Source organism: Panthera leo, chromosome D2 (genome assembly GCF_018350215.1).
Source record: "Panthera leo isolate Ple1 chromosome D2, P.leo_Ple1_pat1.1, whole genome shotgun sequence".
In the NCBI taxonomy this organism is placed as follows: Eukaryota; Metazoa; Chordata; class Mammalia; order Carnivora; family Felidae; genus Panthera; species Panthera leo.
Genome location: NC_056689.1, coordinates 66,195,758 through 66,219,647, shown reverse-complemented (window position 1 = coordinate 66,219,647; position 23,890 = coordinate 66,195,758). Strand labels below are relative to the sequence as shown.

The following is a 23,890-nucleotide window of genomic DNA, read 5'->3' as shown; positions in this document are numbered from 1 at the left end:
GAGTGATTATCATAGAAGGCACAGTTTTACATTGCTTCATATATATTTTCTAATTTAGTCTCATAAACATGGGATAGGTGTTACTAGCATATGCATTTTACATATGACGAAACTAAAGATCAAGGAGATGTAGTAACTTGCCTAATGTGATGCAGGCAATTAAGTGTTCAGGTAAGATTTAAGCTCCATTCTGTTTGATAATAGAGTAGGTGCTTTCATCTTTTCTTTTTGTTTTAAATATTATAGAAAATATTGTTTATGTCCCCAAGATTTCCTCCACTAGTTCTGTGGGTAAGTCCTGATTTCTGTGAGCTTCTCCTAAGGGTTTGAACCTGCTAACTGTTTATAGAGACCTACCATTGGGCTTCTGGCACTACTTTGATCAAACCAGAAGTCAAAGATGCCTGGAGTTTTATTCCAGTTGGAGACTTGTGGGGGCACTCGGGAGGGAGTATGTAAGCCCCGTCCCCTTGCCTTGAGATGAGACAAACTCTGTGATGTAATTGTGTTGCAGAGCACCTGCTGCATCAGGCTCAAGAGGAGTATGATACCTGAAATTGTATCCTGCTTGGCTTCTTCCCTCTCTTTCCCTGTGTCTGTCACTCTCCTCCCTTTCTCCTGGGAACACCCCTTAATAAATCACTTGCAAATCCTGTCTTCCTGCCTGCTTCCTGGGGGTGGTGGCGGGGGATGTCTGAACCAAGACAATTATGCTTCCGTCCCATTCTAAACTTGACTCCACAAATGAGCCAACTTAAAAAAAATAATGTTTATTTATTTTTGAGAGAGAGAGACAGATCAACAGACAGACAGACAGTGAGGGGGGAGAGGTAGAGAGAGGAAGACACAGAATCTGAATCAGGCTCCAGGCTCTGGGCTGTTGGCACAGAGTCTGATGCGGGGCTCAGACTTTTTAACTGGGAGATCATGACCTGAACTGAAGTTGGACGCCTAACCGACTGAGTCACTCAGGTGCCCCATAAATGAGCCAACTTTGATGAAAGGCAATATGATATAATAATCGAACACAGATAATGAAGACACTTTAGAGATTGTTCCACATGTAGATTTGACCTCCCAGTTACTCTCATTTCATTCATTCAAGCATTCATTTCATTCATTCAACATACAACAAAAATGTATTTTGTACTACGTACTAGGACCAATATTGATGTGTACACAACCCTTCATGTGGATAGGAAAAAAGTATGTACTTGTCAGTGTATACACTCAGGGAATTCAGAAGGAATAGACGTTCCAATAAAATTCAACCCTTTACCATTGTGTGCATCATTTCAATTTCCACAGTATGATTTCTTCTTGATCTGAATTTATTATGGTTTGAAATATTTTTCACCGCTGAGTGGTGTATGGATCATCAAAGTCTGAGGATGGGGTTGGCTCAGGCTAGAAACCTTCACTCACCACAGGCTGAATAAATGTCTTGCATACAGTGTGATAAAACCACCTTTTTGCAGTTTTGGGGGATTGGTCTTGGGGAAAAAGATGAGTCATAGAAATAAAAGGATTCATCGAAGAAAATATTGTTAAGAATATGATTAATTATGGAAGGGAGATACTGCCCTGGCTGCAAGTTACTTCTTCATTCCAAATTTATTTTGGGATTTGGTGTGAGAGGTAAAGGAATAAAACTTTGAAAAGGAGGTGAGTAAACTCAGAATTTTGAACCTAGGATTCTTAATGTTAGGAGCCCCAAAGACCTGTGAGATACAGATTTTGCTCCCAAGTAGCTCTGCCTCTCACTCACTTCACTCTCTTTCTACTTCCCTCACTTTGTCCATTATGTGAGAGCTCTCACTAGGTTTAGAGAATGTTGCATCTGTAACATGATCTCTCTCTTCTCAGTTTCAAACGTCAAGCCTATACCTGCTATTCCAATACACACCTTTTAGCTGCATTTCCCTTTATTTCTTAGTGACATTTGCTTTTTTTTTCTTTTAGTGACATTTACACTTTACCCATCTTTCTGAAATTAAGAATGTTGTGTCAGGTTGCATACCTTTGGTCAAAGGCTATTGTGAAATATACAAGACAAACTTGTAAATACAGGGTAATCTGTAGACCAATTCAAAGAGAGCATTTCTGAGTATGAATATATGCTTTGCTATTAGAATCACCAAGGAAAGAACCCAGATCATCAGCACCAACTTTATTTAAATGTATTGTCATAATAGATTTTAGTGTTAAAATAAAACTACTGAATAAAGAGAGATTCAAATTTGTATGCATGTCATATATTTCTTGAAGAATCCATCTTCAATGGATACATTTAAGAAATAATATAGAAATCATCTAGCATGGATTCAGAAAATAAAGGTAATATGAAGGGTGAAGAAATTCCATCTCAAAAGGCCACAGAGTCAGATTCACTAGGCTCAAGGAACCAGATGGGGTGGCTCAGTCTTTAGGGTGGGCTGAAGAGCTGAGTTAGTCAGAAATTTGAGTCAGGAGTGAAGTAAGAGGAAAAGAGTCTATGTCATGGTTTTTCAAAAGACACTTTATATAAGGTCTTTGTAGACATTTTCTGAGCACTTTAAAACTTAAGCTTTAGGGCTCCTTCACAGACCTATGAATCACACTCTTTGGCAATAGGGACAAGCATAACTGGTTACAAGGGCTTAAAAGACATCTTCAGGATCTGGTTTCTCTCCGTCAGGGTTGCTCAGTGTCAGCACTATTAACATCATTTTTGTGTTAACTCCATTGTTAGTCAGGATTTTCCTCTTGGTCACATTTGGCTGCTAGTCGTTCCTGGGCTACATTTTCTCTGGTTTATTTGCAGACTGAAATGTGTACCTACTCCCTTAACAGTGCTGAAAAAGTCCTAGAATTAAACATTATCATCTCTGATTGGTTTGATTGGGTCACATGCTCATTCCTGTGTCAATTACTTTTGCCATGGTAACATGAGACTTTAAATGACTAGGTATAGATTATACAGCACCCAGGTTGCTGAAATGGAGTTTATACCATTGAGGCACATAAATCGGAAGAGTAGGGGAAGGGACAGTTTCCCAAATGAGAATGGGACATGTTATCAGAAGCTGGGTATGGAAGATAAGTCTTGGGGACAGAGAGGGACTAGAGACAAGTGGCTGTTACAATTGTCTATTCAAGGGGTAATGAAAGACTAGACCAAGAGGAGCTAACCTGAGATGAAATAGAGATAATATAAGGAGTGTTTTAGTGGTATAATTGAAATACTTTTTATATATGATTGATTAGATTTAGGAGCATCAAAGAAAGATCATTTATAGCTGTAGCTTTCATATTTGAAAAGTCCAATATTTGACCTTAGATGTAGCTAGATTCCATTTTTCGTATGATGTTGTACAGGGATTTCTCTATGTGTATCTTGGCTTGATTTCCTTTGAGCTGATTTCCTTCTCAGTATGCTCAGTATGCTGTCTATCAGGCAGCAAGATGGCATCAAGTCAACCTGGGCTTACAAGATCCTTAAAACTCATCAGTCCAGTGTAAGAATTCAAATATTTCTCCCTTAGTATCCATATCAGTGCCAACAAAAGATTATGATTGGCCTTTGTTTTATGGACTGAATTGTTTCCCTTCAAAATTCATATGTTGAAGCCCTAACCCTCAGTACCTCAGAATAACAGTTTGTTAAAGAGGTAATTAAGGTTAAATGAGGTCATATGCGTGGGCCTGTGTTAGGGTTCTCTAGAGAAATGGAACCAATAAGATTGTGTGTGTGTGTGTGTGTATGCAGAAAGACTTATCTTAAGGAGTTGGCTCATGTGATTATGAATGCTTGGAAGCAGAAAATCTAGTGGGGAAGACTGGCAGGCTTGAGGCTCAGGAAGGAGTAGCAGTTTAGGTTCAAAGGCAGAATGCTGGCAAACCAGGATGAGCCAGGGTTACAGATAAAGTGTGAAGGCAGTCTGCTGGCTGAATTCCCTCTTGCTTGGGCAAAGTCAGCCTTTTGTTCTGTGTGGGCTTTCAACTGATTGGTTGAGGCCCACCCACATGAGAGAGGGTCAATCTACTTTACTTGAAGTTATAGATTTAAATGTAAATCTCGTTCAAAAATATCCTCACAGAAAACTTCAGGGTAATATTTGACCAAATATATGGGCACTGTGACCCAGCCAAATTGACACATATAATTAACCATCACAGGGGACTAATCATATCTGAATGGTGTTCTTATAAGAAGAGTAAATTTGAATATACAAGGAGATACCAGAGATGTACATGCACAGAGGAAAGAGGACTATGTCCTGTGTAAGGACATAGTCAAAAAATGGCCATCTGCAAGCCAAGAGACCTTAGAAGAAACAAAACCTTCTAACATCTTGGTCTTGGACTTCCAGCCTACAAAACTGTGAGACAATAATTTTCTGTTGTTTAAGCCACCTAGTCTGTTGTATTTTGTTATGGCAGCCCTAGAAAATGAGTACTGCCCAACCACAGACCAATCACTATATAGCATATAAGGGGCATGTGGCACTCATTGGATAGGCTTAGTCAGTTGCTTACCCCAGAAGCTAGAAAAATAGGGATCATATGATTGACAATCCCAAAAGAATTACAAAGATTAGAAGAGAAAAATTTTCCAAACATTCTATAAAAAGTAATCATTTTTGAACTAATTCTTCTCACTGTAATGATATTCTTCATTAAGATGAAGAATTCTAGAGATTCTAGAGATTCTAGAGAGCCACAGTAATGGAAGAATAGGGAAGTGTATAGAAAAATGAAAATATAAGGAGAGAGACAAAAAATCAAGTCTTCTCATTGAAATACACAAGTTAGGAGATGCTGAAGTTGTGTGCCAAGACAGGAAGTAAGAGACATACACATGTGAGTGACATATAATACCACTTAGGCTTTTAAATGAAGAGACATATATAATTGTGCCTCACCAATGGGAGGTATTCTAGATAGATAGATAGATAGATAGATAGATAGATAGATAGATAGACAGACAGCCAAACGTAGACACACACACACACACACACACACACACACACACACACACACACACCCCCATAGGGCAGCAGGTGATTTCCTTCTAAAACATTGACTATCAGGACTAAGACTGGGATTTCCAGGTCCTCAGGTAGAACCATAGCAATCTCAAAGGTTCATTTGTGTTATACTCAAGCTTAATGACCATGCTGCTCATTACTAACTTCTCTGTATTTACATTCTAAAATGGGAGGTTATTTATTTGTTTTAATTTTTTTAATGTTTTGTTTTTTTTTTTTTTTGAGAGAGAGAGCACAAGCAGGGGAGGGGCGGAGTGACAGGAAGATACAGAATCTGAAGCAGGCTCCAGGCTCTGAGCTGTCAGCACAAGGCCCGGTGCAGTGCTTGAACTCATGAACCATGAGATCATAACCTGAGTCGAAGTCAGAAGCTGAACTGACTTAGCCACCCAGGTGCCCCGAAAAAGGGAGGTTTTGATTGGTGTGCCTGCTACCATCTAATTTGGAGCACTCCTGTTGGGAAGAACTTCATACATGTCATCTCAGAGGTGGTTTTCCATTTTCGTAGCTTGCCAGTGTATGGGTGCTCTCAGCTCATGATGAAGCCCTGGTCCAAACATATGTGATCCAAGTGGTAGAAGTCATTTTATTTACTCAGAACATGAAGCATATAACATAGAAAATATTCAGGAAATAGAGTTAGTGTTACTTTCCCAAGGCCACAAGACTTCCTCCACCATGAAATCAATACTGAATGGCTCAGAATTTATTTTTGACAATTGATCATTACAATGGTAATAATGGTAATGATGGTGATGATGATGATGGTGATAATGATGATGGTGGTGGGGGCGATGTTAGTGTGATGTTTACCACTAAAATTTCTCTTTAAGACAGGTGGCACTGCCTGAGTGTTTTATCTTATTTACTCATGTAATTCAAAAGTAGTCTACTGAGAATGTATCAAACCAATCTGATAGACATGGAAAATGAGAACAGTTTAAATAGGTTGCCTGAGTCTTCAAATTTAGTAAATATCGAGGAAGGCAAAATAGTACTGTAATCAGAAGCCTAGTTCTAAGAGTGCTGTAGCTGTAGTGGATAGGATCAATGGGCCCTGATAATTTCTTTGGTGTTTTTTCCCAAAAGTACTTCAGAACTTCCCCAGGTACCCTTTTTAGTAGGCACACTATTGTGAATCCAAGAAAGGATTACATTCTGCAGGGAGAGGGAGTTGGCATGAATCCCAGAGCTGAAGGCTATGGTTCTAAAGCTCTCTAGCTTCTGAGCTTTTGCTGAGTGGCTTTCACCATTCACTGAAAACGAAATATCTCGAAGTCAGACTATAATAACCACTAACTTAACTATCAGGATGATGAGTTTGGGATCTCTCTTCTCTAAATAAAAGTGTTATCTATTTCTCACTTCTGCAGGCAAAGTGTGTAAGAACTTTTCCCCACTTCCTTGCTCAGCCCTGCATATTGCTCATTTTGATGACACTGCATATGTATTTTTGAGAAGTTATAGGGTTTTTTTTAACTTCAAAATTTTTATTCTTCTGAAACCACAGAGGAGACACATTTGAGAAATAGCTCCCTTCAGGTGATAGGTTCCTCCAACATGTATTTGCAAAACTACTGAAATCACCATCTCTGTCACTTCTTATTTCATAGCTGGGACTAATCACCCAACTATAAATTTAATTCCTTCACATTATTATAGATTGCATGTCAGTGTGAGATATAGCTATAATGGTGCCATTCAATAAATCTGATAAAAATGGAGAAGTTTCTCTCCTCATGCTAGCACTGAAAATTTTGGTTGATTGGCACATGACTTGTTCTCACAAGTATAAGAAGGAGAAGAATTCAAGTTCTCACATATTAATTAATAACTGATAACATATACCATTAATAATTCTAAATATATCTACATAACAGAACTAGAGTGCCTTGTGTGCTGTAGCTAAATCAATCACTAAACCTGACCATATTCTTGAATATTTATTGAATAAATAAATAAGGAAGGGAGCAGGCTTCCACAGGGGTGTGAGAGGTTCTTGTCATTGGCTTCATCTTTGCTCATTGCATTTTTCTTTTTTGTACAGCTTCTAGGGTGGCCACTCCTACTGGTTTTGGCCAGGGTCTTCTCCTTCCTGAATCTCTGTGGAACTCAAACAGTTAACATAAATTTTCTTATCTCTCAGTTCCTAATGTAACCATGGTAGCCATGGAGGGTTTCTAAATTTGTTGCTCTGTTGGTTATCACAGGACTTGGGAGGTAAAATGTTTACGGGTCCTACCTACTCACCAAACATCAAAACATATCTGGGCCTCAGCAGTGAAGTAGACACAGATGAACAACCTAAGAGTAAAAAAAAAAAAAAAAAACAAAAAAAAAAAACCCAACTTGTGGGGCTTGTGCAAATGAACTGTTCTCTATATACCAAACTCATTGCTTAAGAACATAAAGGTTTTTTCTTCTGCTTTCTATTATGTGCCTCTAATGGGCTAGGCTGGTTTAGAATGTTGGCATAGGCCATCAATCTTTGATGCTAAATTAAAAGCTAGAAAAGGACCAAATGCAAGGATCATCAGGGGAAAAATTATACTTTTCCCCAAAGTCTGAGATCTAAGTTCCATAGTCTCTATTTCTGTTTCAGCACCAAAGGCAAGTTTAGAAACAAACAAACAAACAAGTTTATTGAAATATAGAGTAGGAGCATATGAGCAGAGAGAGGAGTGGCTCTTTGGAAATGGGAGGCGGGATGCTTGGGGACCTGCTAGTAATGTTCTAGGACAAATCTCTTAGACCATGACCATGTAGGAAATACCAATTTAACTAGCTTTCAAAACTCTCATAAAGTAATCCTGGTTGAGGAGTTAGAGCCAGATCATGAGTACCACTAGGACATGGCATGAGCTTTTGGTTTCATTTTAAGAGTCAAGGGAAGCCGTTGAAATGGTTAAAGCAGAGAAGTGACAACATCTGATTTATACTTAATTATTAAGTATAACTCTTTAGCGAGTGGGTTAAAGAGGGCCAAGAGGGGAAGCAGGGAGCCCAGTTGGAACTGTAGCAGTGGTCTTGGTGAAAGTTCCCAGTGAACACACTGGAAGGTGATTTAAATAGAACTCAGACAGCCATGTGATTCTGCCTGCCTGTCACTGAGCCAGGTTCTGTCAGATTGGAGTATGCTACCCAGGCTGCAAGAACAGAACACTCCCTTTCCTGATCAACTTTGGGCGATCAGTTGCCTCTGAAAATAGTTTTCAGAGGAATTTCTATTTATGTTTTTTAATCAGAGAGAGAAAAGAAAAGAATAACTTGGCATGCTTATGGACAAAAGTAATATAGGAAGACAGTAAAAATCTTTCAGCGTAAAAATAATTACCCAAAATCAAAGGCATGAAAGTGCTAGCTGGCTCTCATAAATGTGTTTTTCATCATGTAAATCATGTTAAATTTGAAATGTGAAAAATGGTTTTTCACTGCAAAGGTTACATGTAATTTTCAGCTACATAAAATATTTATTTGCTCTCGAGCTCTAGGTAGGTGTCATCTCACCCTATGGTCTAATGAGAAAAGCATTAGCCAGGCCAATGTATCCATGAAATACATTGGATAACAACCTGTCCCCTGTGCCTTGTATATGTATTCTTAGTAATATTAGGCTGACATTGTTTAATAACAGATATTATGAAGCTAACTCTGTATCTCCTTTAGGATTGCTAGAAAATTGGTAGCTGCCATCTGGGGAAACGGATTTCTGACAATTTTTTCCCCTCCAACCCTGTAGAGCTTTAAAGACTATTGTAAAAAGCATGTTTGCTGCTACACTCATTATGGGATATAAACGAACTGAATTCTAAAATTACATTTTCCCTGAGATTCTTCATTATTCAATATAATAACCCTTTTAGTGCCTTTTTTGTTTGTTTGTTTAAAGCATATGTAATAAACTCTGAAGCAACTTGAGCAACTTCTAAGAACCTATCTGGTATTTGGTGAAAAGACCTCTGGGATTCCTTTGTACAGGCTTCTTCTGCATCTGTCTTTAGGGTACATTCAGCCCATAATGTATACCCATTCATTCACTTATTCAATAATTATCGAACCCCTATTATGTGCAGGCCTGTGGTAGGTACTGTGCATCTATTAATGACAAAATGATCCAATTCCTATGAACCCAGTACTTTCACTTTAGCATGTACAAAGCTGATATTCTGCATCGTGATGGGATATACGGTAGAGGCTAGCCCCGAGGTTTTGTTCAGAAGTGCAAAGGCAAATACTGCTATTGCTGTCTCATTGGATTTAGACATGAGTGGTTTCTTCCAAAGGTCTGGAACCAGAATTTTGTCTTTGGCACTTGGAGGTCTGTAGTGGATAATACAGTACTCTGTACAGACTCCTGCTTCAGAACAGAGACATTGATTTCTCCACTTGCCAGGAGTGTTAACTGCTGTGGTTGACTTTTGTGTTTCTTTCCAGAATTGTACACTGCTGAAGGGAACTGCCCTGCCCAAAGTTACAACTCTCCCCAAGGACCCCAGTTATTACTGGATGTTGGGATGATGGGTAACAGATTGAGTTAGTTCCCTTGCCTCAATTTAGACAACTCTGATGAACTACCTTAGAAGCTCCAAAGATTTCCATGGGACTAGAACATGGAACTTACTGTTCCATGTGTTGAACTTACTCGCTCTCATAAGCTCACTTCCCTATATGTGTTGACCCTAAATGTACTCCTCCATAAACCTCCTTCAAGAAAACCTTTATTCCAGAGTCTGCTTCCAGAGAACCCCACCTGAGAAGGGGATTTAATACTTTTACAAATTCAGTTTATAATTTTGAGTGCCTAGACACAGACGCTACAGTCCATTTCCTTCTTTTTCTCTTTACTCTGTGCAAAGTCCCTTTAAGTTAGGTAAGGTATGCCCCACTGACAAATAAGAAATTGAGACTTGAAGACTCATTTGCTCCAGGTCACAAAGCCGGCAAATGATGGACTCAGGATGCAGGCTTACTCCTGTCTGATGGGAGAGCCTGTACCCTGTTACACTGCTCCCCCCATTTGCCCTTTCCAGCCCCTTCTGATTTTCCTTGTAAAGTAGATTTCACTACTTGTTCATTCTCAGAACAAAAATTAACTTGTTGATTTCTCAAGTTACTTTTTATCTTGTTTCTCTCCTTCACAGCAAAATCCCAACACGGAATGAAGTTGAGGACAGACATTCACACCTAGGGGTGTGTGATGTAGCTATGTCGTGCATAATGCTTTAGGTCACACCAACAAAAATCCTTTGACCCCATACATGAAAATTCACATAGTAGCACTTATAAAACAAGCAAACAAAGCAAAAGCTGTTAACCAGAGAGAAGAAAAGGAAGAAATTTGCAAAGGCGAGGAAATTACAATATGACTGTCATGTCAGAGCGTCATGAAAGATGACACATTATCTTGTAGTGATAAAAATGACACTATAATTGGGATGTGTAATAGTGATAAAATGGCATCCATTTTGAACTAGGATCCTGATGTATTGGCCATTTCAATGGTATCTGTTCAGAGGTATACAGGGTTCTCTGAGTGGGAGTCAAAGCCTCTTCTCTCCCTACCTCCCACCCCTGGAGTGACTGACAAGAGTTTGTCACATTCCACATATTCCCTGATCATCTTCACCTGGAAGCCAAAATAAAAGCAAGAGCTCAGCTTCCATAGTGGTGATCTAACGGGGGTTTGTGGACCTACTTACTCAGTACACACAATCTATTGCTTGAGGGGTTGCTCTCAGCAAAAGGATCTGATTTTCATTTGGACCATCAATAGGAGAATCTGCAGGCACAGGCTTGTGAGATCCTGGGATGTTTATCCATGAAGCTTTCTGATTGGTCTGTTTCCCACTAAGCACTATGGAGGCCATTGGTTACAAATTCAAACACTTGTGGAGATTGATATCTTGTGGTCCATCAGAAATTGGTGTTAACACCTAACTGACTTTGTTATAGATCAGTCCACATCCACTGGACATTGTAGTTCCTGATGTGTCTCTTGACAACACCCCTATTAAGGTTTTTCTGGTGCCCATTACCACGTCTTCTAGAACATTAGTTTCATCAATTTATTTTAGACATAGGAATCAAAGTAATAAACTTTGATGATCAAAAACTATATTTCTTTCACAAAACCTGGAGAAAAATCACTTTGTGAATGTGAATCTCAATCTCCTTCTCTATAAAATGGGGATAATTATTCCAACCTTTCAGAGTTGTTGTGAAGGTGAAATGAGGTAATGTAGGTAAAACATTTAGGGTAATGTCTGCTACGTAGTAATTTTCTCAATAAATGAAAGGAAATCGCATTATTGTCGTTCATGCTGGGTTTTGAATAAGACTTGTCTTCCTAAAGGCCACCAGCGAGGACACAGGGGAGCATTTCCAAGGTGGCAGATTATTGCTCCAATCCAGGACACTCTTTTGAATCCCAATCCATGGGCAATACCGTCTGATTCCCAGATGGAGGGGTCTCTGACTCTCATTTATTGCTTCTGCCACACCTTTTGCTGGAGACCAGATTCAGATTACAGGACATATTTTTTCTTACTTTACATTTTAAGAAAATGTTGATGTTTTTCCCCACAGAGATCGATTTCTCCTGATCAATCTGTTCTCCACTCCATCCGCCATCACTTTCTCCAAGTAATGCAGGGGATGTGAACAACCAATCAGGAGAGAAGTTTCAAGGAAATAAGATGAAATGCGAAAAAGAAGGTATGCTTTCTTAAAGTAGAATTTTCTCTTCCTTTTCCATTCTCTGAGTAATGTGTGAAATTTCACAAGTATTGAGAATAATGTTAGTGTCACCCCCAGAACAAGGGGACAAATCATAGATTTGTCCATGAGTGAAAAAAAATATGTGTAAATGTCAAAAAAAAAACCTCTGAATTTTAACCAAACTATACTAAATTAATTATTTAACTTCAAAAATTGGGAGAAAGGTTTGAAAAATGTCTTCATTTATTTTCTGTCAGGAAACATGGGGTACATTTTAATGAACAGCATCCACTCTGCAGCTTATGCCTGGGCAATGCTTTTCAAATATGAATGTACACAGGGTTATCCTGTGGATCTTACTGAAATGCAGATTCTGACTCAATAGATGTTGGGTGGGTCCTCAGACTCTGCATTTGTAACAAGTACCCAGGTGAAGCTGAGGCTTCTTGTCTAAGGACAGTATTTGAACAGCAAGGACATAGGACATGTTCATCTCCATGGCTCCCTTTTGGTATAGTCTTATTACCAAACCAGGTGCAGGTGCTTAGTGCTTCCTTTGTGCACTCAAAGCATTCATGGGGTGGTGAAGAGTAGAGAGATACACATAAATCCTGTACCTAGACAAATAATTACAATATTATGGGATATGGACACATATCTGTGACTGAAAAATCACAGAAAGTGCTGTGGGACCCTGGGATGAGGGAACTCATTCGGCCTGAGAGAATCAGAGAAATCTTTACAAAGGATAGGTTGTTGGACAGACTCTTTTAAGAAGGGGAATGACTGTTCCAGGGATGTGGATGAGAGAGGTGAGTGAAACTGGGAGTCACTCATATGGCTACAAGTGGCGCATAGAAAAGTTCTATTTGTTTTTTATTAATAGAGGAAGAAATAAATTTGTGAACCAGTCTTAAGCATTTCCCTTTATTATTGTGGGAATCAATGTGTTTCTCTTTCAAAAGGAGGGTACAGATGTGTTCATCTCCTCCATCACCCTTTGCCAAACCCTCGCCAGCCTTCAGGATTTTGCTTCATGAAGCTTTCTCTGAGCACCCAAGTCAGAAAGCAATTTTTTCTTCCTCTCAACTCTAGAGCACTCATCTTCATTGAATGTAAAAATTTTGCTCATAGACCCCTCATCTGAAACATCTTTGTAGCATCCTGAAATATTGAGCAGAATTTCTTAAACCTAATAATCACATTACGGCTATCATCTATGTGCCAGACACTATGCACTTTCCACTTCACAAATTCTCTTATTTAATTCTCACAATTATCCTATGATGTATGCAGTATTATCACTAACCTCATTTTACAGATCCAGACTCTCAGGCTCGGTTCAGAGATTAACGTGCCTCAAATCACTGAACCAGAGAGTAGTAGAGCTAGGATTAAAACTCTGAATGCAGTACAATTAAATACCTCCCTATGTTGGATGAATGGATTGATAGACTGTGTCGCTGATTCAGGGTTGATGTAATTTCTTTGAATTTCTTCCATTTTGATGTTGGATTTTATGTCTCCTTCCCTCCAGTTTGGGTGGACTCTGACTGCTTTGACTGATAGAACACAATGGAATTGACACTATGTCAGTTTATGGGTCCAAGTATTAAGAAACTTTATTCTTCTTGTCCCTTAATATATATTATCTTGGCGTCCTCAGCCACCATGTAAGAAGTCTGATGTCCTGTTAGATGACCTGGAGAAGCCTTAAGACTATAAGAAGCCCTTAGCCATACTAAGCCTAAACCCCAAGAGTTAGAAGTTCCCAGTTGAGCCCTGCCTCACAAAGAGCTAAGGCACCAGCCATTTAAGTAGAACCATTTGGACCCCAGACCAGTCCAGTAGCTCACAGAATATCATTGAATGACCTCAGTGCTTCATAGAGTATAGAAGAACCATCTATTTTAACACTTCACAAATTCATGAGATACTATGATATGGTTGTTGCTTTAAGCCATTAAGTTTGAGGATAATTTCTTATGCAGCCAATGATATGAAATGAAAGATCATTTCTGACTCCGAGAATCTTATTTTCTCTGCCTGTTGTTAGTGTGTGTTATTGGTGGTGAAGACGGAGATATAGTATGTCAAAATCTCTTGGGGTATGGATAACTGGCACTGAGCAAAATCCCCCAGGTAAAAATGATAGTTTTCTGCCATCTTCCCTGAAGATTAAGCACTAATCTTAGATTAGGGTTTTAGAGCCAGAGGGATTTTAGAAGTCATTTAGATTAACCATTCATTTTACAAATAAAGAAATGGAGGCATGAAAATTAAATCACTTTAACTGGATTAAATAGACGCTGGAAATAGAACCCATAGGACAATGAATTATGCTATAGTATGTGTATATATGTGTGTATATATGTATGTGTGTATGTGTGTGTGTGTGTGTGATACATATAGATATAGATACATGATATATAGATATAGATATGGCAATATTGATCTATATATCAATTGCTATAAATTAGTATTACCACAATTACATGTTAATGCTGCAGAATGAATGAATACATTGAAATTCTCAAAGAACGTAATCAGCTATCAGTGTTTCTCAAATTTGGCTCTACATTAAAATCACTTATAGTTATTAAAATAAGTAAATAAATCACTCTTCAAGACCTAGGCCTATACATTTAATTGTTTATGAGTGGCTGCAACAATTCGTCTTTTTCTTTTTTTGGTAACAACCCTGGTAACTATTAATTAATTTATTATTAGTAACTAGTAATCATGAAGTTTACAATTTCATAATAGGTTTATATAGTATTAATGATACTTAGTATTAATGATACTTTTTCTCTCTTCAGTGACCATATATAATTTCTATGATTTCTGATTTAAATGGTTTGTGTATTTTATCATTTTTAAAATATTTTTTCCATTTTTTTGAGCTATATTCTCTTAACATATACTCGTTTCTAACATGTACTTAACATGTACTTCATACACATTTTTCCTTTTAATATTTATCTCTTGAAATAGAATTATACTTTCTGCCATCCTTCTCTCAGCCTTGAATGGAAGATCCAAACGCAAAATAGGACTACTAGCTGGCTTTTGTAATGCCATTTCAGTAAGTTGATAAATCATGCAAGCAAGAGTTGTTTGTCAAACATACATATCCTTAAATAAATTAGCTTTTTGTGAAGAGTGTGCTGGATTTATTAGCTAGAGGTTGCTAATAATTTATCACACACTCATTTGTTTGAAATATAATTCACAAACAACACAGAGTTAGATTAAATAAAAGTATCTGAATCTAGGACTAATGCATTGGAGGAAATATAATTATAGCTCATTGCCATATCATAAAACTATTATGGTTTTCCCAATTGCCCACTGGTTGCTGCCATATTTTACAATGGCATGATACATTTAATAACATTTTTTTTTACAAAATGTAAGTTTTGAAAATGGTTGAACCACTGGGGAAAACTGGAAAAAGGTCACGTGGAATCTCTGTATCATTACTTACAGTTGCTTCTGAATTTATAATTATCTCAAAATATTTTAAAAGAATGGTTGATAACTTCCACTGCTACACACATTGCCCTCACTCATAGGTATTTTTGCTCCTGTGAGATAAATTAAAAAATAAACTCTTATATGTGTGTTGATTTGAAAGAGATTTTGCTTTTTTCCTGAGATCCTGACTGAATTCCACCATAGTATGAACTGCTACATCTTCATAGGATATTTCTGAAATGCTCTAGTATTCAAAGGAAAACAGTATCTGCTACTATAAAAGCCAGGGGCAAAAAAAAAAAAAAAATCTGATTTGATGTAGTGGATAGTTTCAGTGGTATCTCTGCATTAGGACCAGTGGGTTGGGTTTTGCTCATGTGGTCCAGAAAATAAAAAAAAAAGAATGCAGTATAACCTAGTGGTTAATTACTTAGGCTCCAGAGTCAGTCTTTGCTTTTTATCTCTCTGACCATGGACACATTCCATAACTTCCCTTTGCCTCTGGGGCCTCATTTTGAAATAGAATTAATAAGAGTGCTTACTGCTTAGGATTCCTGGGAGGATTGAATCACAGGATAAACATGCCTGAAGTTCAATGAACTTTTATTAATGGGGAGCTGGGTGTGAGAGATACTGTGGTTATGATCCCACTGCCCCAAAACATTTGGTCAAGATAAACAGCTAAAATACAGAGGCTTTCTACCTTCAAGCTCTGTTTTATTTAATCCCTGAGTCAGTCCTGACCAGGCCATGGAGATCATCAGCAGTCTTAGCCCTCCAGGACTTAGGGTTACCTGCCTGCCATAGATCTCTCATTAATTGTACCTATTTTGTGGTCTGAACCCCCAAGTACCCATCAAGAGGCAACCTTTTTTTTCAATTTTTTAAATGTTATTTATTTTTGAGATCTAGAGAGAGACAGAGTGTGAGTGGGCAGGGCAGAGAGAGAGGGAGACACAGAATCTGAAGCCGGCTGCAGGCTCTGAGCTGTCAGCATAGAGACCGAACTGGGGCTCAAACCCAGGAGCCCTGAGATCATGACCCTAGCCAAAGCTGGAAACTTAACCAAGTAAGTGAGCCACCCAGGCACCCCAGGACACAACCTTTTAAACCGAGCTTGCCACCATTGATTCAGTCTTTGCTTTTTTCCTTCTATCTAGATTTTCTTTGCCCTATTCCTGGTATCCTCTTGAAAACAAAGTATGTTCCTGGATCCCTGACACCTCCACCCTGACCTCGTCATAGCCCTATTCGGTAGAAGTAACTTTTTCCTTCATCTTTAATCATAGCTTTGCATACTGATGTAAAGAGAGCAATTATTCAGAGCCATAGTACTCTGCCCACCTGGATGAGAACACTATGATGTCACTACTGAATTAGCTGTTTGTTTGTTTGTTTTAATTTTTTTTAACGTTTATTTATTTTTGAGACAGAGAGAGACAGAGCATGAATGGGGGAAGGTCAGAGAGAGGGAGACACAGAATCCGAAACAGGCTCTGAGCTGTCAGCACAGAGCCCGACACGGGGCTTGAACTCACGGACTACAAGATCATGACCTGAGGCGAAGCCGGCCGCTTAACCGACTGAGCCACCCAGGCGCCCCTGAATTAGCTGTTTATAAATATCAAAACTTGTCTGAAACTTTTCTGAGGTTGCCAACCTTTTGCACACTGTTGGGGAATGCTAACTACACAGAAGAGTTAGCCTTTCAGCCTGGTCAGTTTTTCCAGCTCAGTCTAAACTTTCTTCCTCTTACTTTCTATCATGTTCTTATTTTGATTTATATTGCAGCATGCACAGAAACTGAGACCAAATGAGTTAATAAGGATTTTGAATTCTTTCCTATATATCAAAATGTTTTTGGGTGATGAAAGAGTAGATATAGGAATCCTTATACCCAGGCTTTTGTTAGGGGTGGGGGTGGCAAAAAGCCTTCTTAAATGTCACTGGTTTTTTTTTCCTCCGTTTGCTCTGTGTTCAAGACTCTCACTAGCAATGAGGGTCTGAAGTGTTATAGTTTGATTGTATTTTTTTCACGATCCAGAATTTCAACAATAAATAACAACAAACTTAATTTGGTATACATGTTCACCCTATCTTATAATGTACAAAAGGTGTGTGTATTGCTTGATGGCAAATTGGTCATCAAAATAAGCTTAAGTGCATTATAACGCACTGATAAAACTTCAAAAGCATTCCTTATTATCTAAGAACTCATTGGAGACATGTGTCAGAATCTCTTTTTGATGTAAAACTGGGCTTATATTTTGACAATGGCTTCAAAGAAAATCAAGTATTTAGATATTCTTTAAATATGTACATAATCTGTATGGTAAAAGTTACAAAATGTTGATGGGAAAAATCAAGGACACATAAATAAACAGAGATATAGAATGTTCCTGAATTGGAAACTCAGCACAGTAATGGTGCTACTTGTCCTCAAACTATTGTATGAGTTTAATACAATTCCTATCAAAATTTCAGCAAGGTTTTTGCAGATAGAGACATAAAACAACTTGGATGAATCACCAGGGATTTAAGTTGAGTGAAAAACAAACAGCAAACAGCAATTTTAAAAGCTTATGAGCTATATAATTGCGTTTATATGACATTTTTGAAATAACAAAATTTTAGAGCTAGAGAACAAATTATGGGCTTCCAAATGGTTAAAGATGGAATCCTGTATAATCCTGCACAATCCTAGGAGGTTGGTGTGGTTCTAAACAGGCCACATGAGAGATGCTTGAGGTTATGCAACAGTTCATTATCTTAACTTGATGATGGGCACATAAACCTATACATATAATAAAACAGTGTAAACTGAACACACGAATGCATACAAATTAAACTGCGACAAGTATAAATAGGAAAAGTAGATTGTGTCAAGATCAACAGTGGTTATGATATTATCCTATAGTTTTGCAAAAGGTTACTAATAGAAGGAGTATGGGTTTAATAGTTTCCTAGCACTGTGGGAACAGAGTACCATCAACTCAGTGGCTTAAAAGAACAGAAATTTGTTCTCTCACAGTTCTGGAGACTAGAAGTCTCAAATCATGGTGGCAGGATCATACTTCCCTCAGAGATTTTGGGGAAGGATACTTCCTTGCTCTTTGTAACTTCCAGTAGCTCCAGACACACCTTGCTTTATGGCAGCATCATTTCAATCTCTGACTCATCTTTTAAATAATTGACTTCCCTCTGTGGGTCTCTATTTCTGTGTCTCTTTTCTTCTGAAGACACCAGTCATGTTGGATTAGGGCCCACTGCAATGACCTCATCTTGTTTTTTTTGTTTTCTGTTTTTTTTTTTTTTTTTTAAGTTCATTTATTTTGAGAGAGACAGAGACAACATGAGTGGGAGAGGGGCTGAGAGAGGGAGAGAAAGAATCTCAAGCAGGCTCTGAACCATCAGCACAGAGCCTGATGCGAGGCTCGAACTCAAGAACCATGAGATCATGACCTGAACCAAAACCAAGAGCTAGATGTTCAATCGATTGAGCCACCCAGATGCCCCAATATGACTTTCCCAATAAGGTCATATTCACAGGAATTGGTTACTAGGACTTCAGCCTATCTTTTGGGGGACAAAATTCAACCCATAACATTGAGTGAAGGGCACAGAAGATTTATCTGTGTTTTTTTTCTTACACAATGCATATGAATCTACTATTGTCTCAGTAAAAAGTTGATTAAAAATCAAAAGCAAAAGGTGATAGCAATGGCAGCCAATGTGGTTAGCAAGTAGCATAGGGCCATTTCAAGAAATATGTTTTATAATCTAGAAAGTGTTTGGTACTGTGCAAAGAGGCGCCAGCTGTGTGTATGGGGCCGGCGTCCAGGGCAGAGTGTAGTAACCTGGTCCAACAGATTACTGTGGAGTACCCAGAAAAAGTCATCACTATGACCCTCATCCCACTTCTCTAGGACTGAAAGAACTCTCTGGTCAGATATATGCTGTATTGCTGATTCAGAAGAATAGTGATGTAAGTTGATTTGTGTGTGTGATTGAGGAGGAAAAGTGCAAGTTCTGATATTCCTAGGATTTTCCTGGGATCTTCCCCACTGGAAATTTTTCAGTGTTTTGGATACAGTTGGCTTGAAAAAATGGCCTAGAGGCTTGGGAGTTTGGGGAGCAGCAGAAGTAAAGATATTGTTACAAATAAAATAAATATATTCATAGGTCAGTTGAAATGACTCAGTAAATCTGTGTAAAGTCCAAGGTACAGAGAGGAACATATACTTCAGTAAATGGAAGCAAGTATTATTTTTATATTTTGTAATTTGTTAGCTGATTTGAATATCACCATGGGTCACACTTTCCCCTCCAGAATGTTGGGTATTTTAGATTGAAAATAAAACCAGATGTATCTCTAAGGTGAGGAGTTTGTGATAATGTAACAATAAAATCACCACAAATGTTAGAAATGAGAACAACGGTGTAGATTATAAAGTTTTTCTTTCAAAACATGCTCTGACTTTAAACTTAGACACAGTAAAAGAGAGAACTTGTAATCCTATACGTATTCATCCAAAATTTAATATGGTCTGGTATGAGCCCTTTGCAACTTTTAAGGCTTTAATAATAAATCAATTCCTTCCTGCTAAATGGAAATTGAAGAGCTTGTAAACATCTCCCATTGGAGTCAGGCTGGAGATCATCTTTCAACTGTTTGGGAGCTCAGAGTAGGGCCAATTGACTCAATTGACACAAGCATTTAATTTGTATTTTTTAAAGCCTCCATACAACATTTACTTTCACTTTTTTATCCTGCTTAACACTTCTTTTTGTTCACTCCTTATCCACAAAGATAAAGTTCCTATGTAGAATTTTAAAAAATGGTCTCTTCTTAAATGAAAACTACTTAGGAAAGCACATTGATGGGAATGTACCTACACAAGGATATACTTTCTAATTAGCTCACTTGCTCACGTTGCATAATTAAAGCTTATTGAGGCCAATTCAAATGAAGAACTGTCTTCTTTATTTTTTAAAGTATCATTTAAAGTGGTTTGGAAATTAGCATTATTCTAATTACCTCTTCTTAGAAATGAGTTTTTATGATTAAAGAGGAGACAGTAAGATATGCTTGGTTTTCGATGCAGGTTGTTTGTGTTCTTTTGTTTTGCTTTTGACTCTCAGACTTATTACTGACCTTTGCTTGGTACCAAAGCCCTGGAAGTTTGCATTTGTTCCCATCAGATCCTCTGAGATATCCTGAGCCCAGGATGCTTTGGGTATGAATAAAATTTCCCTAAGGGAAAAGAAAGTATGGAAGGACATATCTCCAAATTCACATCAAACTGTCAAAGGTAAACAGACTGGGCCTTCAGCTTTCTCATTTCCACAAAGGTCCAAGGCCTCAAACCCCACAAACTACTTATTCTATTCATTAATGATGGAAACAGGCAAATATAAGCTAAGCCCATCTCTGGCGCAGGAATGCAGGATGTGAGGAACCCAGAACAACTGTCGTATCTGAGCTCCTCTTCATGATGCTTTCTGCTGAGAGTTCTTACCAAAATGACTTAAGAGTAACTTTCGATGATTTCAAAATGTGGTGAGGATGAGTCCTACTAAGAACATACCAGGTGAATGCCCTGAGTGCTCCTTCCCTCAGTCTTTTCTTCTTTTCCTGGCCTCATTGGGATTCTGTTACACCTGAGGCATCTTTGGGGGTCCTGCTGAAATAAGCATCTTTCTAGTGAGGAATGTAAAGAATGACAAGTTTATATTAAATTTACTTAAAATAATTAAATTTTTTGAATAGGTTAATACATTTTAATGGTTCAAGATTCAAAAGATATCAAATGACATAAAGTAAAAACTCTCCTTTCCACTCTTGAACCCCAGCAATCCAGTGTTTCTCCCCAGAGATAAACACTATTATCAATTTTTGTGTATCCTTTTATGTATGTACATGTAGGTACACGCATGTTCTTTATTTTTTCCTAAAATACACATAGATTTGCATTGAGATTTTTTGTTATTGTTAACAATATATCATTCCATATCAGCATAGACAGAGCTTTTTCATTTTTCACAGCTGTATTGCATTCCAAGATATGAATGTGCCATAGTTTATTTACCTTAGTCACTAATATGGGCATCTACATTGTTTCTAACATTTAACACGTTGTAGTTTAACTGTAAGATAAGTACCTGAAAAGAAATTGCTAGATCAAAGGCTATAAGGATTAAGCATATAATATCACCAAATTTCTCCACCTAAAAATTGTACTAATTTGTATTTCATCCATCAATGTATGATGTTTCTCTAGATCCTTGTCAGCATGTATTTATGTAATCATTTAAACCAGCCTTGTGTGTGTGTTTGTGTGTGTGTAAATCATTATGTGTGTGGTAGACGTGAAGATAAGTGGTTAATGAAATTGAATCTGGAGTCTTCTCCCTTAAATACTGGAATCTGCTAGTGTTGCAATATTTAAAAACCAGTAATTGGTCACTTAGGTTATTTCAACTTCATTTTTGTATCTCATAAACACATGCCTGAAACTACGATGTCACCTGTCCATAGTACAGTGTTGGAGGAGAGGTATTTGGCATGTCCACAACCATCTGCACTGTCCCCTTGAACCTGTTCTAGGAATTGGATGGGAAGAGATATTGACATATTTTCAGGTGAACAGAAGTATGTGCTGAAGTTTTCTGGATCCATGCCTAAGTTTTCTCTTTCCGAAACCTGGAGGACATATGACCGCTAAGACATTTAAGAAAAACATACGAAATTGATAAATAAATTAAATGAATATGGCAGAAACTTAAGAATAAATGACCGAACGATGGCCTCTAAACTGGCATAATTAAGAAATAGACAAGAGGGTGGAAGACAGGGACTGACTGCTTTCCACACCCTGTCCAGTAACACACACCTTCTCTTCATCCTACAGGTTGTAATTTATAAATATGTTTTTTCACCCATTAATCATTAATCATGACCACCTGGCTGTTCTGCTCTTCAAAGGTCAGAGTTGACATTTTAATATAGCACCTGGGCATCTCTATTAATTTCTTTTTATATTATTTCACTAGAATAACATTCCTGGGAAAATGGAGACATGTGTTAGAAAAGCTCTTTAAGTAACAAATGGTGTTAGTACTTCCTTTAGAATAATGCAGCTGGGGCTCCCACCTCTACTCAGCCAGTGAGAAAGGAAGAAACATTTCATAAATAAAGACGTACAAACAAATAGAAGGCTGAATCCAACCCATCCATCCATAGTAACCTAACAAAAGCAGCGGCTGATTTAATATAGTTCTAGCTCTCGTATACCAGATCCACATTTTCCTCTCTGGACCATGTAAACCAGTTCTGTATGTTGATTCTGAAAATGGTGGAAAGATTGCTCCAGAAGCAGAGAAAGCATTTGTAATCCTAGGTGGAAAATAGAGTAAGCTTGTGATACAGTGGCTCCCAAGTGTCATTTGGGAGTCTAGCAGTTTTAGTTTTGGTGAGATCAGGGATTTTAAAGCCATATTGTTTTAGGGGTAAATGGGTGGCTCAGTTGGTTAAGTGCCGACTTCGGCTCAGGTCATGGTCTCACGGTTCCTGGGTTCAAGCCCTGCATCAGGCTCTGTGCTGAAAGCTCAGAGCCTGGAGCCTGCTTGGGATTCTGTGTCTCCCTCTCTCTCTGCACTTCTCCCACTCATGCTTTGTTTCTCTCTGTCTCTCAAAAATAAACGTTAAAAAATTTTAAAGCCATATTGTTTTGGATTTAGGAAAATGTCTAAAGTTGATGGACATAGGCTTTAATTGATTGGACCATACACAGAAAGGAGAGGAGACCAGGGAAGACCCGGTAATAGGGATGAAGGAAGGCAGAGTAGAAAGCAAACACAGTGTCCTGTTGCCTGAAGATATGAGAAGGGATTCCAGGAATGTATGCAGGCTGCTTACATGTGAGGGTGATCTGGGGAAGGGCTTAGGCAGTAAAGTGATCATATCATATTATACAGATTCCTGCTGTCTTTGATTTGGATCACTTCTAGAACCAAAGGTCTAGATTGACAAAACTGAAGTGACATTCATGCCATGTGTCACATGGAGACATGAAGACATTCATGCCATGTGTCACAAGAACATGGCTCATACCAATCCTGTTCTTAAGTGCTCCACAAGCATTTGTGAAGTTTTTTATTAGATTCATCTGTACAGCACCTCAAGCTATGTCCCCAAAATTTCACCACACCCTATGAGGTAGGTACTATTTTCAGTCCATTTTAAAGGTAAGGGCATTGAAGCTTAAATAATTTAAGTAACATACAAACTTTCACCCTTAAAAATGATAGTGATGGGATTTGAATCTGTATCTGTAAGACCAGAAGGCTCATAATTATAGTTTGAATAGCTAGGACACTATTAGTATAAAGTAATTTTTTAGAAGATTGGAATTAAATAAGTTCTATTTACAATTTAAAATGAGATTTTTAAAGAATAGTAGCCATTCAGATGCTACATTTTGTGCAATTAATGATTTGTGCCTTCTGCTTGCCACCAAGTGCCCATACAATTAACCAGGCATTATTGAAGTAGCTTTTAAATTTAGAGACATGTGTTGGCAAGCAGTTGTATGAGAGCCTGTGGTAAAAGTCAGCAGTTTTTAAGCAGAAAGAAAAGGATTTAGAAAGAAAACTCTATTATAAAA

The 23,890-nt window shown here is 38.0% G+C and overlaps 1 long non-coding RNA gene across 1 annotated transcript in view; it reads left to right on the top strand.

Moving 5' to 3' along the window:
- The window catches only part of LOC122202136, a 107,791-nt gene that overhangs the window by 66,792 nt on the left and 17,109 nt on the right, over positions 1-23,890 (top strand). The window contains exon 5 of the long non-coding RNA XR_006194480.1: positions 11,616-11,744. This is a non-coding gene — a long non-coding RNA (uncharacterized LOC122202136). The remainder of the gene's footprint in view (positions 1-11,615; positions 11,745-23,890) is intronic.